Source organism: Schistocerca serialis, chromosome 4, assembly GCF_023864345.2.
Source record: "Schistocerca serialis cubense isolate TAMUIC-IGC-003099 chromosome 4, iqSchSeri2.2, whole genome shotgun sequence".
NCBI lineage: Eukaryota > Metazoa > Arthropoda > Insecta > Orthoptera > Acrididae > Schistocerca > Schistocerca serialis.
The window spans coordinates 813,263,971-813,278,231 of NC_064641.1; positions in this window are offsets into that span (position 1 = coordinate 813,263,971).

Below are 14,261 nucleotides of genomic sequence, written 5' to 3' on the forward strand. Positions count from 1 at the left end.
AGCAGGCATAGCTCCTCCCAGATAGTGTGCATTAGGTGAATGTCTTAGTATTATTGAACTAGATATGATGTACGCATCGATCACAATGGAAATCCGTGCACATGCGTCACGAAAAGGTGAGAACAGATTACTGTATACTGGGTTAACATCTCGAGTGGCCATACACTGAGTATTGAGAGACGTCTTCCATTGTTGTGTAAATATGTAGATTTTTCTCTTGGTTTCTTTGTTGTCGTTGGACGATTACTCGATTGGTTGATAGAGGATTTCGTTTTGGCCTTTGGATACTGCCAGGCTAATTTGACTTCCGAAATTCATTATCCTTTGGCCGATGGTACCCTCGATGTGATGTACAGGAAGTTTCCCTTCATTTTATTCGTAAGGTAACAGGAACATTAAATCGTGAGGAAGATTTATGCAAAATGATGATAAAGTGTGAATACCTCCAGGGGATCTGTGTAATTGTGTGTGGTTGGCGCAGATCCCTAGCTGAGGCACAGATGTTTCATGTTGTAATTTTCAGTACAGTTTTCTGTTCATTTTCTGTTCTATGTCTCTACATACATCTACATCTGCATGGTTACCCTCCAATTGACACTTCAGTGCCTCTCAGAGTGTTCAACGAACCATTTTCATACTACATCTCTACCATTCCACACTCCAATGGCGCGTGGGAAAAAGGAACACATAAATCTTTCAGTTCGAGCTCTGATTTCTCTTATTTTATTATGATGATCATTTCTCCCTCTGTAGGTGGGTATCAACAAAATATTTTCGCATTATGAAGAGAAAACTGGTGACTGAAATTTCGTAAATAGATCTCGCCGCAAAGAAGACCACCTTTGTTTCAATGACTGCCGCCCTAACTCGGGTATCATATCAGTTACACTCACACACCTATTGCGCGATAACACGAAACCAGCTGCCCTTCTTTGTACTTTTACGATATCCTCCGTCAATCCTACCTGGTAAGAATCCCACATCGCGCACAACTATTCCAGCAGGGGACCGACAAGTGTATTGTATGCTGTCTCTTTAGTGGGTTTGTTGCTTCATCAAAGTGTTCAGCCAACACAGCGCAGTCTTTGTTTCGCCTTCCCCACAATATTATCTATGTGGTCTTCCCAATTTAAGTTGCTCGTAATTGTAATTCCTAGGTATTTATTCGAACTGACAGCACTTAGATATGTGCGATTTATCGTATACCCACAATTTATCGGATTTCTTTTAGTACCCATGTGGATGACCTCGCACTTTTCTGTGTTTGGTGCCAATTGCCACTTTTCGCACCATACAGAAATTGTCTGTAGATCATTTTGTAATTGGAATTGATCGTCTGATGATTTTACTAGAGGGTAAATTACAGCGTCATCTGAAAACAATGTAAGGGATTTTCTCAAGTTATTGCCTACATCATTTATGTAAATCAGGAACATCAGAGGGCCTATGTCATTACCTTGCGGAATGCCAGATATCACTTCTGTCTACTCGATGATTTACCGTCTATCACTACGAACCGTGACCTCTCTGAGAGGAAACCACGAATCCAGTCACACAACTGAGACGATACTCCATATTCAAGCTATCTGATTAACAGTCGCTTGAGAGGAACAGTATAAAAAGCCTTCTCTAAATCTAGGAGTGTGGAATCGATCTGAGATCCCACGTCGACAACACTCATTGCTTCATGGGAGTAAATAGCTAGCCCAGGTGTATACGCTAAGACAATTCACAGTTATTTCTTACTGGATATGTGTTTCGTGTGAACTGGTGACTGAACTGTGGGAGTGCGCTTTCTGTCTGCAGTTCTATGTGATGTTTCCTACTCTCCATCTGTTCATTGTATGCGTCAATATAATTCTGCTACCATCGGTATAAATTTGTGGTAAGGACTATGGGACCAAACTGTTGAGTTCAACGGTCCCTAGGCTTACGCACTACTTAATCTAACTTATAACTTATGCTAAGGACAACACACACACCCATGTCCGAGGGAGGATTCGAACCTCTGGCGGCGGGAGCCGCGCGAACCCTGACAAGACGCCTCGGACCGAACGGCTAACCCACGCGGCCCCATCAGTATACTTCGGTTTTAGAAAAAATATGAAATAAAGGTGATCAGCTAATGTTTTATGCGTCAGTGGCTGAATAAAATTATACAAATATTGGCAATGATGAATATTGGGTTTATCCGTGTTGTTGACCATCAGGGAAGAAATATTTTGTCACGTGTGAAGTCGTTAGCCAGTGAAGTTCAAATGTTTGGTCATTCTGACTGTATACTCGACGCTTACGAAACTACGTTCACACACACACACACACACACACACACACACACACACACACACACACAAACACTCACAAACAAACAAAGAGACACACATACACAAACACACACACACACACACACACACACACACACAAACACACAAAGTCACTCACACGTACACACATAGGAATACAAACACTTCTATTATCACTCATTCTGAAATTCTTCGATAAATAATAACAGCTGCAAACCGATGTGATTACAGTGGTGACTGAAGTCTATAGTGGGTGTCTATTGTAGCCATTACATCACAAGATAAGAGGTCAAAGTTATTTTTGTTTGAATAAGTGACTTCTTCCCATGTTGCATTAAGCCTACGTGATAGATCTACATCTACGAGATTCAAAATAAACTGCCTGCCAGAGGGTTCAATGACCCACCCTCAAGCTGTCTCTCTACCGTTCCACTCTCGAACGGTGCGCGGGGAAAACGAGCACTTCACTTTCTCTGTGCGACCCCCGATTTCTCTTATTTTATCGTGATGATCATTTCTCCCTATGTAGGTGGACGTCAGTTGAATGTTTTCGCAATCGGAGGGGAAAATGGTGATTGAAATTTCATGATAAGATCCGGTCGCAACGAAAAATGCCTTTGTTTTAATGATTGCTACTCGAATTCACGTATTGTCTGTGGCACTATCTCCCCTAATTCGCGATAGATAGTGTAAATCACTCCCCATATCATAACTGTATCTGTGAATGTTACTTTTCGTTTAGAATCGAGAGTTTATTGTTGACAACATCCTTCGTAAATGAGGAAATCAGACAATAAGGTTTTGTTTAGCATACCCAATATTTTAAAGACTAGTCTACGAAGGGTTCGAGGGTGTACATCACATACAAACTTTGCTACCCACATCTGTGGAACGAGCACTCTTTCTCCACAATAACAAGTAGACTCAGAATGTGATGCTATAAGACATTATTGAGTGAAAATAGGGAAAGCAAGTCATCACTTTCTGTAAAACCTTTCCTCCGTCTTCTTTTCTCCTGACGTGAAGTTGTATCCTCACGGATCTGCATGTAAAACTGGATTTGGTAATGTTGCTGTTAGAAGGTGATCGGATGCCCTTCCTGTCACCAATCACACCCCCCCTTCCCCCCACCCTGCTCCCCTCAACGTCCCACTCGCCTACCACCGGGATAGAATATGTATACGTCATCTGGTAACGTATTGGAAGCGTTTGCAAATCATGTAACGGAGGCGGTAAGTTAGTACCATCCGGTATTCAACTAGTCGGATTAGGGAAACCGTCTAAAAATTGGATTCACGTTTGTCGGCTCACAACCCTCGTTGTTAAGCAACTGGGCTGATTCCATCCAGCGCTGGCGCGACTCCCCGAGTCCCGAAAGCTGCTTGCTAACGCGCGTCGCTATCCAGGCAGGTCCCCTTAGTCCAAAAGCTTCTGTTGTCCCCAAGTCCTAGAGTTTGAGAGACCTGTAGCGTGTGACATCCAGTTCAGATTCTTATCAACACAAAAACCTTATAATTTAGAATTTTTACCTTTATTTATTTAGCATTACGTATTATGTGAAGAACCTCTTACTAATACTCAAGAAAATGTTGTTTAATATTTCAAGCATAGTAGTGATTCCTTCAATACTTTCATTATCAGAAAAGAGTTTTCTGCTTCCTCGGTATATCATGGGAAGACATAATTACAATAGCGCACCTTATATCGATTCCTGTAGTACGTATTTAGTGTTTATACCTTCTTTTAAAAATACTGTTTCAATGCGTGGGTTACATAATGCAACAATCTACTTGTAAGAAGTCGAATGGTAAAAATAACTTACAGTTTGCATCAGTATAGAAGAAGGGTCCCGAAACTAACCGTCCGGGAAACTGTGCAATTGCCTTAACATGCCTCTGTTGCAGAACTTTAGAGCACACTGAACTGTGACAGAATATGTCAGCCAGATTGGTGTCCTTAATACCAACGAGCACAGATTCCAAAAACATGAGTTTTGTTAAACTTAACGCACTCCCTCCAAGCGTGACATTTATAAAGCAGGGAACAAAAGGAACGAGGTGTATGTGCAATTTGCAGACTTCCAAAAGCATTTAACTCAGTATATACACCACAGATTATTTACGAAGCTTCTGGGAATGAAACTGCATTTGTTAATCGATTGCATAATTCTTGGTAGAAGGGACGCGGCATTTTGTGCATTATGGAGTATCAGTGGCAGACCTCATTTATACCTGAAATCTGCCGTCCCCTGGTTGTGTTCTTCACTGTTAATCTAGTATGGTTGCAGTGACAGAAAATAACAGTTTTTGAAGAAGTTGCAAGTAAATGTATGGTCTGAAGGAGCTGTACAAATGCAGAGGTTATACGCATCAAAGCAAAACAAAAAGTATGACGTATGACCACTTGTTTAGAGGAAGTGCTTAATGTGAAGTCCATTCATCTCGAAGCATGTCTCTGCCAATCGGTGTAAAGACTCAAACACTCTTTGCAAGAGTCCTCGCTGGTTCTGAATGTGCCGAAATGCACGGAAGACACAGTTGTTTGGTGTCTGTTTATCGTTTGTTGGACTGACCTCGGCCAACTGCTTCATGTGCCCCTTAACCATAAGTGTAGTGGATTTAGGTCTGGGGAACGAGCAAGCCAAGGTATGAGACCACCCCGGCAAATCCACCGGTTTTAAAATGTCCTCGTCAGATGTATTTGTATCTATCGCCAACAACGCCCACCCATATATTGATTGAGAATCGATCCTGTATCGTTGTTTCTTGAACTGCATGGGATTTTTACCGGCCCACGCTTACTTATTATGGAGATTTAAAATATCATCTCGTGTAAATCTTGCCTAAGCACTAAACAGAATCTTGGAGGCAAATTGTGGATCTGCGGTACACTTTCGCTAGAACCATTGGCCGAATTGCTCTCTGGCAGTATGGTCTTGTGGCCTAAGGGCCTGGCCGCGCTTACAACGAGTGCTCATGAAGTACCACCCAGACCAGTTGATGACTAGCACCTTCAGTTGTTGCTGTTCATCGCACGTTCCAGGGTTGTCGTCCGCAATACCTAGAACAAGCTCCGCCATTTCAGGCGTGCAAACTGAACGACCCCTTCCACTGTCTACTTTGCTGGGTGCTACGGAACCTGTTTCTCTAAGGCGCTGGAATAGTCGGCTGGAAAGCTTAACAGATGGTATCCTGCGTGATGGAAATCGTTCAGTGTACAGGTTACGTGCTGTCAGATTAACTCCATCTGCTAAACCATAGCAGCAAATCATGTCTGCCATTTGCTTTGTGGAATAAGAGACCTCCGTTGATAGTCTGTGTCGGAGAATCTGCAAGATATAAAACGTGTTCTATCGCACCATAGACATCTCAAAAACATATGCTACAAATATCACCTGTAAGTAGGCCAAACATGACGGTACGCACCGGGAGTTAGGAGAAATATGCGCGAACGTAAAACAGATGTAACAAGACAACGGTACACAGTAAACGGAACAACTCACTGCAAATCCACTGACATAATTAATGTTTATATCGATATCGTGCGGCAGGATCCCAGCTCGCTGTTGCCCCAGAATGACACGGAGTGCCGATGCAACAACCCTGTTCATATCCACAACGACATGTTGGCGATGCCTTCCTACCTAACAGTTTTCCATCCCAGGGATTTTAATTATCTTTAACTGTGGGTCAGTCGTCTACAGTAGGATAAGTAATGCATTGCCATGAATGAGATCACAAGAACACATTCTATTAACACGTACTCATATGCCTTATATCAGAATGTATGCTCTATTGGACCCATGGTCATAAACGTTTTGTCTTGTTTTGATACATACTATTATCCCCTGAAATATTGGATAGTTTTTTAACACCCTGTATCCAACAGAGCTTTTGGTAAGATTTAAATATGGTAACATTTTTGGACATTTAAGTTTACGAACTGCGTAAGTATGTATTTCACACTCGTATCACTGCAATACTAATGAGTCACAACAGGAATCAGTAACCTCACCGCGATGACTGAATGATCGCTATGTAGATAAACAGGTGGATAGCTTTCGCTCGTCCGTAGGTTTGTTAGCAGCCTACAAAGGACTTTATATTCACTGAGTATTGCTAATGTGTATTAGGTTCCACGTTATATAAAGTAACAGAGGGTATTTAAAGTATACAAAAAGGGGCAGTTTCTTGTTCCTCTGATCAAGTACATGACAGGTGTTATGATGTAGAACGTGTCAAGAACTGCTTGCTAGTGACTAGTGATAGAATCGTCAGGCGTTTCTATAGAGGGCAGTGCTTATATTAATTAAATAATAGCACCACATGTTGTTATATTTGCTATTTCATGGAGAACATGAATGATATTTTACGCAGGGTATTATTTCATAGCAAACCTCTAACTCGTAATATGCCGTGGAAGAACATGATTCCTGCAGAAACCTGCCTACTCCTCACATATGGTTGCCTAGGAAACTTGCTTTCTAGGATCGCTAGCCTACAATTCAAGCATGTCGTATTTGTTAATGAATTTTTTTACAAAAGGGAATGATTACAATACTTAACTTTGTCTTAAACAGATGTGTCGCTATCAAATGGCGACAGCCAAAATAAACAATGCTCTTCAGTATATACAGTTCCTATGTCCCTCATTTTGAAATGCCTAACCTTGATGCTGCTGTAAAAGTGCGTCGGACAAGTCGGCGCTGCGTTTAAGTTGTCTTCGCATAGAGCCCGCTACCGTCGCGTTGTCGTCCTACAGATGGGTCAGTCAGCTTGCAATTGGCTGACTTCTTCTTCTCAGCCCTCTCTGCTCTCTCCTTTCCGCAGGCATGCCGGCGCTTCATTTTACGGCTTAACAATTCCAGCACACAGTATTGTTCAACAGTTGATCGCATTATTATGCGACTTTAAACTAGCCTATATTCCAGTATCCCTACATTAAAATTCCTTAATATTCAAAACGTAATCCAAGTACCCTAATTCCAAGTAACTTTACATACTGATGAGGCTTCGTACGTTGCTAACACTCAGTAGTAAACACGTTTTTCCTGTTAAAATAAGTCTTATAAAGACTGCTGCAGAATTCTTGCCTTGATCTTCAGAAGCATCATTGCGTCGTCTGCCATATCTTCAAGCTTGAAATGAAATGAAATGAATGGTGCGAAGTTGGCAAAATGGAAACAAGGAACTAGATCACTTCTAGAAGCCACTCCCTAAGTAATCTCTGCATGATTGGCAGATAAGTCTTTCTATTCTGTTTCATATCCGTCGCAATAGATCAGAAAGGTCTAGGTACCTACATTTACACTGCCTGTAATGTAACCGGATTATAAAGCCCTTTTGTCATTAAAATTGCGTTTTGTTTCATCATAGTAATAGTGGTCCTAATCTCACAAGTCCACTTGAAGGTTAATTTTGTCGGTCGTTACTTACAGTTTCAACAACGTGTCGAGTATGTCGTCGTAGGTATCAAGTTTGAAAATAATATTGTTTATCAAATGTATACGTGTCAGTCTGTTGTACACAGGTTTTAGCGAACGGAAGAAGGTTGTCTCAACTACCCTGGACTGGTCTTTAAATATTCTGTTATATATTAAAGTATCAAGTCGCTGCCTTTTTAAATGACGAATAGAGCACAGAGCAGATTTCCCGTAACGCCATTCAGGATGCAGTGTCTGTATCTCCTTACTTCCTTCATCACATATTTACATCTTCCTCTCCTATCCCTTGGTACGAAACATCGCCTCGCCATTGAATGAAAAATAACGGCAAGTCGATAAGTCGTATCTCCGTCGCATTCTACAGTGCTGCCTCATGCTATCCTTCATATGAGCAGTTTTATTAAGCTATTAAAACACTGTATTCATATAAAGTATCAAAATGGTTATGTACTAAATGAAAAATAACAGGCGGCCGGGCGCGGTGGTCTAGCGGTTCTAGGCGCGCTGTCCGGAACCACGCGACTTCTACGGTCGCAGGTTCGAATCCTGCCTCGGGCAAGGATGTGTGTGATGTCCTTAGGCTAGTTAGGTTTAAGTCGTTCTAAATTCTAGGGGACTGATGACCACAGATGTTAAGTCCCATAGTGCTCAGAGCCAAGCCAAAAATAACAGGCGTCCATCGTGTCCGCGTGGTTTGGGTCGCCGTGTCGCGGACTGTGCGGCCCTTCGCATCAGAGATTTGAGTCCTACCTCGGGCATAAAATATTAACACAGTAGTATTCTAAATGTCCACCAAGTTTGTCCTCCAAGAACAGCAGTTTTACACCTAAAGGCCTTGTATATAATATAACAACATACAAACTAAATACAACTACAAAGTTAATCCAGCAGGAACGACAATATACAGAAATCCACTGCTCCAGCAATAAAATGAACTACAAGTCCAAATCAATGCACATGAGCAAAATAATAAAACCCGAAATGAAGTTAATGAACTAGAGAACCAACTTGGAGTGCTGTGGTACGGAGGAGCTGGTACAGAAGAAACCAAAGTAAAAAAAAAAAAAAAAAAAAAAAAACCGTAATGAGTACAAGAAAAGACGAAGAAATGCCAGCATCAGAAACAATAGCGTGGCTGTATATCGGTAACTTAAAGTGAACCACCAAAAATGATACAGCAGTTAAATACGTTAACTAGAACGGAATGCTGGGACAACTAGAATGTGAGGAACTGCGAACTCTGGGTGACAAAAAAGCTTTCAAAGTAGGCATTCCGTTTGAAAATCTTCAAGTCACACGAGACCCAGAATTCCTCCTGAAAACATAAAGGTACGTCGATTTTATTTCCTAAGACAGTCAATGGAAGAGGGAGCAGAGCTCAACTAAACTAAGAAGAAAACCAGAAGAGCAAGAAGTAAAAGCAGTCTTGTGGAATACAGAGGGAATAAAAAGTGCTCTTAACCTAACACCAACAGACATTCTCCAAAACTCGGATATGCCAATTCTAGCAGAAACCTTCCTGATATACAACTGGCAACATAAAGATTTCAAAAATTATCACCTAATGGCAAAGAAGGGATAAAGAGGACGACCCATGGTAGGGATATCTATCATACTGAAACCCATGGTGACGCCCACCAAAAAAGCATAAAACAAGAAAATAGTATGCAGGTAGAAGCTGCCAGCGTAAATATAATTGCAGCCTATTTTAAACCGTACACAAATGCTATAGAAATAATTGACGAAATAGTCTCACATATCAAACAATGCGACAGCAAACCCACCACTATTGCAGGCGATTTCAACTGCAGAATAGACATGCAGAACTATAAAACAAGACTTGTCATTGAAACCCTAGAAGAAGATGGTTTCACCCTACTGAACGATAGACAGATACTTACATATATATGCCACAATGGGAAAAGCACCATCGATATCGCATTAACAAGAGGGGAAACAAAAGGAAGTATTCAACCAATATGGCATGACTCCATCAGTCCTATACGAAAGGACATTCCAAAGAAGATAAAAATGAAGAACGTCACGTCACCGTCAGCAAGAAAGACCCACCAAATCACACAAAGAAAAATAGATAAAAAAGTTAAAGAACCAGCAATAACAAATAACACAAATAGAAACTTTAATTGAGGAAGGATACCTTGAAAAGGTAACAGACAAAGTAGAAGATCTCCTAAAAAATTCAGCGATACAAACAAACCCAAAAACGAGGATGGCAAAAAGATGGTTCGATCCTGAATGCCATAGCAAAAGGAGCACTGTGCTAAGCTCGCTCCACAGATTAAGATACCGGCATGACCAGGAAACATGCAATCTGTACGCAGTAGAAAAAAGAAAGAGAGGCAAAAAGAGAAGCGGATGAAGCAGAGAATGACCCATGCATAGCAGCAAGACCAAGAAAACTGGCTCATACACCAAACATAGACATGAAGGAAAGGGAAGACGATTTCAGGAACATATTGAACAAACGAGGAATCAAAACACCCCCAAAGAAAGATAAACAACAGGAAACTAAGGCAAAAGACAATGTATGGGAACCTCTAAAGGAAGAAGATGTAAAAGAAGTAATAAAAGCACTGAAGAGCTAGGAAGCAGCAGGACCCGATAATATTTATGTTGATGTTGTTGTGGTCTTCAGTCCTGAGACTGATTTGATGCAAATCTCCATGCTACTCTATCCTGTGCAAGCTCCTTCATCTCCCAGTACGTACTGCAGCCTACATCCTTCTGAATCTGCTTGGAGTATTCACCTCTTGGTCTCCCTCTACGATTTTTACATTCCACGCTGCCCTCCAATACTAAATTGGTGATCCCTTGATGCCTCAGAACATGTCCTACCAACCGATCCCTTCTTCTAGACAAGTTGTGCCACGAACTTCTCTTCTCCCCGGTCCTATTCAACGCCTACTCATTTGTTATGTGATCTACCCATCTAATCTTCTGCATTCTTCTGTAGCACCACATTTCGGAAGCTTGTATTCTCTTCTTGTCTGAACCATTCATCGTCCATGTTTCACTTCCATACATGGCTACACTCCATACAAATACTTTCAGAAACGACTTCCTAACTCTTAAATCTATACTCGATGTTAACAAATTTCTCTTCTTCAGAAACGCTTTCCTTGCCATTGCCAGTCTACATTTTATATCCTCTCTACTTCGACCATCATCAGTTATTTTGCTCCCCAAATAGCAAAACGCCTTTACTACTTTAAGTGGCTTATTTCCTAATCTAATTCTCTCAGCATCACCAGACTTAATTCGACTACATTCCATTATCCTCGTTTTGCTTTTGTTGATGTTCATCTTATATCCTCCTTTCAAGACACTGTCCATTCCGTTCTACTGCTCTTCCAAGTCCTTTGGTGTCTCTGACAGAATTACAATGTCATCGGCAAACCTTAAAGTTTCTATTTCTTCTCCATGGATTTTAATACTTACTCCGAATTTTTCTTTTGTTTCCTTCATTGCTTGCTCTATAGACAGATTGAATAACATTGGAGAGAGGCTACAGCCCTGTCTCACTCCCTTCCCAACCACTCTTCCCGTTCATGTCCCTCGACTCTTATAACTGCCATCTGGCTTCTGTACAAATAGCCTATCGCTCCCTGTATTTTACCCCTACCACCTTCAGAATTTGAAAGAGTGTATTCCAGTTAACACTGTCAAAAGCTTTCTCTAAAGTCTACAAAAGATAGAAACATCGGTTTGCCTTTTCTTAATCTAGCTTCTAAGATAAGTCGTAGGTTCAGTATTACCTCACGTGTTCCAATAATTCTACGGAAACCAAACTGATCTTCCCCCGAGGTTGGCTTCTACCAGTTCTTCCATTCGTCTGTAAAGAATTCGCGTTAGTATTTTGCAGCCGTGACTTATTAAACTGATTGTTCGGTAATTTTCACATCTGTCAACACCTGCTTTCTTTGGGATTGGAATTATTATATTCTTCTTGAAATCTGAAGTATTTCGCCTGTCTCACCACATCGTAGAATTTTGTCAGGACTGGCTCTCCTAAGGCTGTCAGTAGTTCTAATGGAATGTTGTTTACTCCCGGGACCTTGTTTTGACTTAGCTCTTTCAGTGCTCTGTCAAACTCTCCACGCAGTATCATATCTCCCATTTCATCTTCATCTACATTCACTTCCATTTCCATAATATTGCCCGCAAATACCTCGCCCTTGTATGGACCCTCTATACACTCCTTCCACCTCTCTGCTTTTCCTTCTTTGCTTAGAACAGGGTTTCCATTTGAGCTCTTGATACTCACAAAAGTGGTTTTCTTTTCTCCAAAGGTCTCTTTAATTTCCTGTAGGCAGTGTCTATCTTACCTCTAGTGTGAGAAGCCTCTACATCCTTACATTTGACGTCTAGCCATGCCTGCTTTGCCATTTTGCACTTCCTATCTATCTGATTTTTGAGATGTTTGAATTCCTTTTTGCCTGCTTCACTTACAACGTTTTTATAATTTCTCCTTACATCAATCAAATCCAATATTTTATCTGTAACCGAAGGATTTCTACTAGCCCTCGTCTTTTTACCTACTTGATCCTCTGCTGCCTTCACTACTTCATCCCTCAAAGATAGCCATTCTTCTGCTGCTGTATTTCTTTCCCCCATTCTTGTCAAGTGTTCCATTATGCTCTCCCCGAAACTCTGTACTGCCTCTGGTTTAGTCAGTTTATCCAGGTCCCATCTCCTTAAATTCCCACCTTTTTACAATTTCTTCAGTTTTAATCTACAGTTCATAACGAATAGATTGTGGTCAGAGTACACATCTGCACATGGAAATGTCTTTCAATTTAAAACCTGGTTCCTAAATCGCTCTCTTACCTGTATATAATGTATCTGAAATCTGTCAGTATCTCCGGGCTTCTTCCATGTATACAACCTTCTTTTATGATTCTTGAACCAAGTGTTAGCTAGGATTAAGTTATGCTCTTAGCAAAATTCTACCAGGCGGCTTCCTCTTTCATTCCTTAACCCCATTCCATATTCACCTACTACGTATGTTCTCTTCCTCTTCCTACTATCGAATTCCTGTCACCCATGACTATTAAATATTTGTCTCCCTTCACTATCTGAACAATTTCTTTTATCTCATCACACATTTCTTCAATTTCTTCATCATCTGCAGAGCTAGTTGGCATATAAACTTGTACCACTGTAGTAGGCGTGGGCTTCGTGTCTGTCTCGGCCACAATAATGCTTTCACTATGCTGTTTGTAGTATCTTACCCGCACTCATGTTTTTTATTCATTATTATACCTACTCCTGAATTACCCCTATTTGATTATGTATATATAACCCTGTATTCACCTGACCAGAAGTCTTGTTCCTCCTGCCACCGAATTTCACTAATTCCCACTATATCTAACGTTAACCTATCCGTTTCCCTTATTAAATTTTCTAACCTGCCTGCCCGATTATGGGATCTGACTTTCCAAGCTCCGATTCGTAGAACGCCATCATCATTTACCCATACAGTAAAGCTGCATGCCCTCGGGAAAAATTACGGCTGTAGTTTTCCCTTGCTTTCAGCCGTTCGCAGTACCAGCACAGCAAGGCCGTTTTGGTTAGTGTTACAAGGCCAGGTCAATCACCCATCTGTTGCCCCTGCAACTACTGAAGAGGCTGTGGCCCCTCTTCAGGAACCAGACGTTTGTCTGGCCTCTCAACAGATACCCCTCCGTTGTGGTTGCATCTACGGTACGTCTTTCTGTATCGCTGAGGCACGCAAGCCTCACCACCAACAGCAAGGTCTATGATTCAAGGGGGGGGGGGGGGGGGAGGGGATAATATATATAATGAACACATAAATGATGCAAAAGAAGAGCTCCAAGACGCATGCATCAAACTATTCAACAAATGCCTGAAACTTGGAAAAACTCCGATCGAATCGATACACTCGACAATAAAAGTTCTCTAGAAGGGTAGAGGAGATCCAACGGACCAATACAAGTACAGAGGCATAGCCCTGGAAAATACTCCGTTCAAGATGCTTTCAAAGATAATTACACAAAAAATCAAAGTCTGTGTGGACAGTCATCTCCCAGAACGAAAAATGGGCCTCAGATCTAGAAGATCAACACTTACGGCAGTCAGGCTGCTTCTAAACGACATCGACGAAGGGCTAGAAAAGAAACAAATGTTCTACACAGTGTTCATAGAGTTTACCAAAGCCTTTGACCTCCTGGGAAGAGATCTCATAGTCCGAAACCTGGAATGCACAACGGTAGAAGATAGCGTATGGGCAAGAATAATCAATTCAATCCCCGAATACAACTTAATCAAATATCTGACAACCTTTCTTTTTCGAACCTCATTCTGCAATCGAACAGAGTCTAACAGGGTGACCCAGTGAGCCCTTTGCTGTTCATTCCTGCCACTGAAGAAGTACTGCGATTTTTGAAAATGAAGAAGATGTGCACGTATATGCATACGCTGACGACATAGGCGTAGGTTCAACAGATATACAGAAGCTGCAAAAAAATCATTGA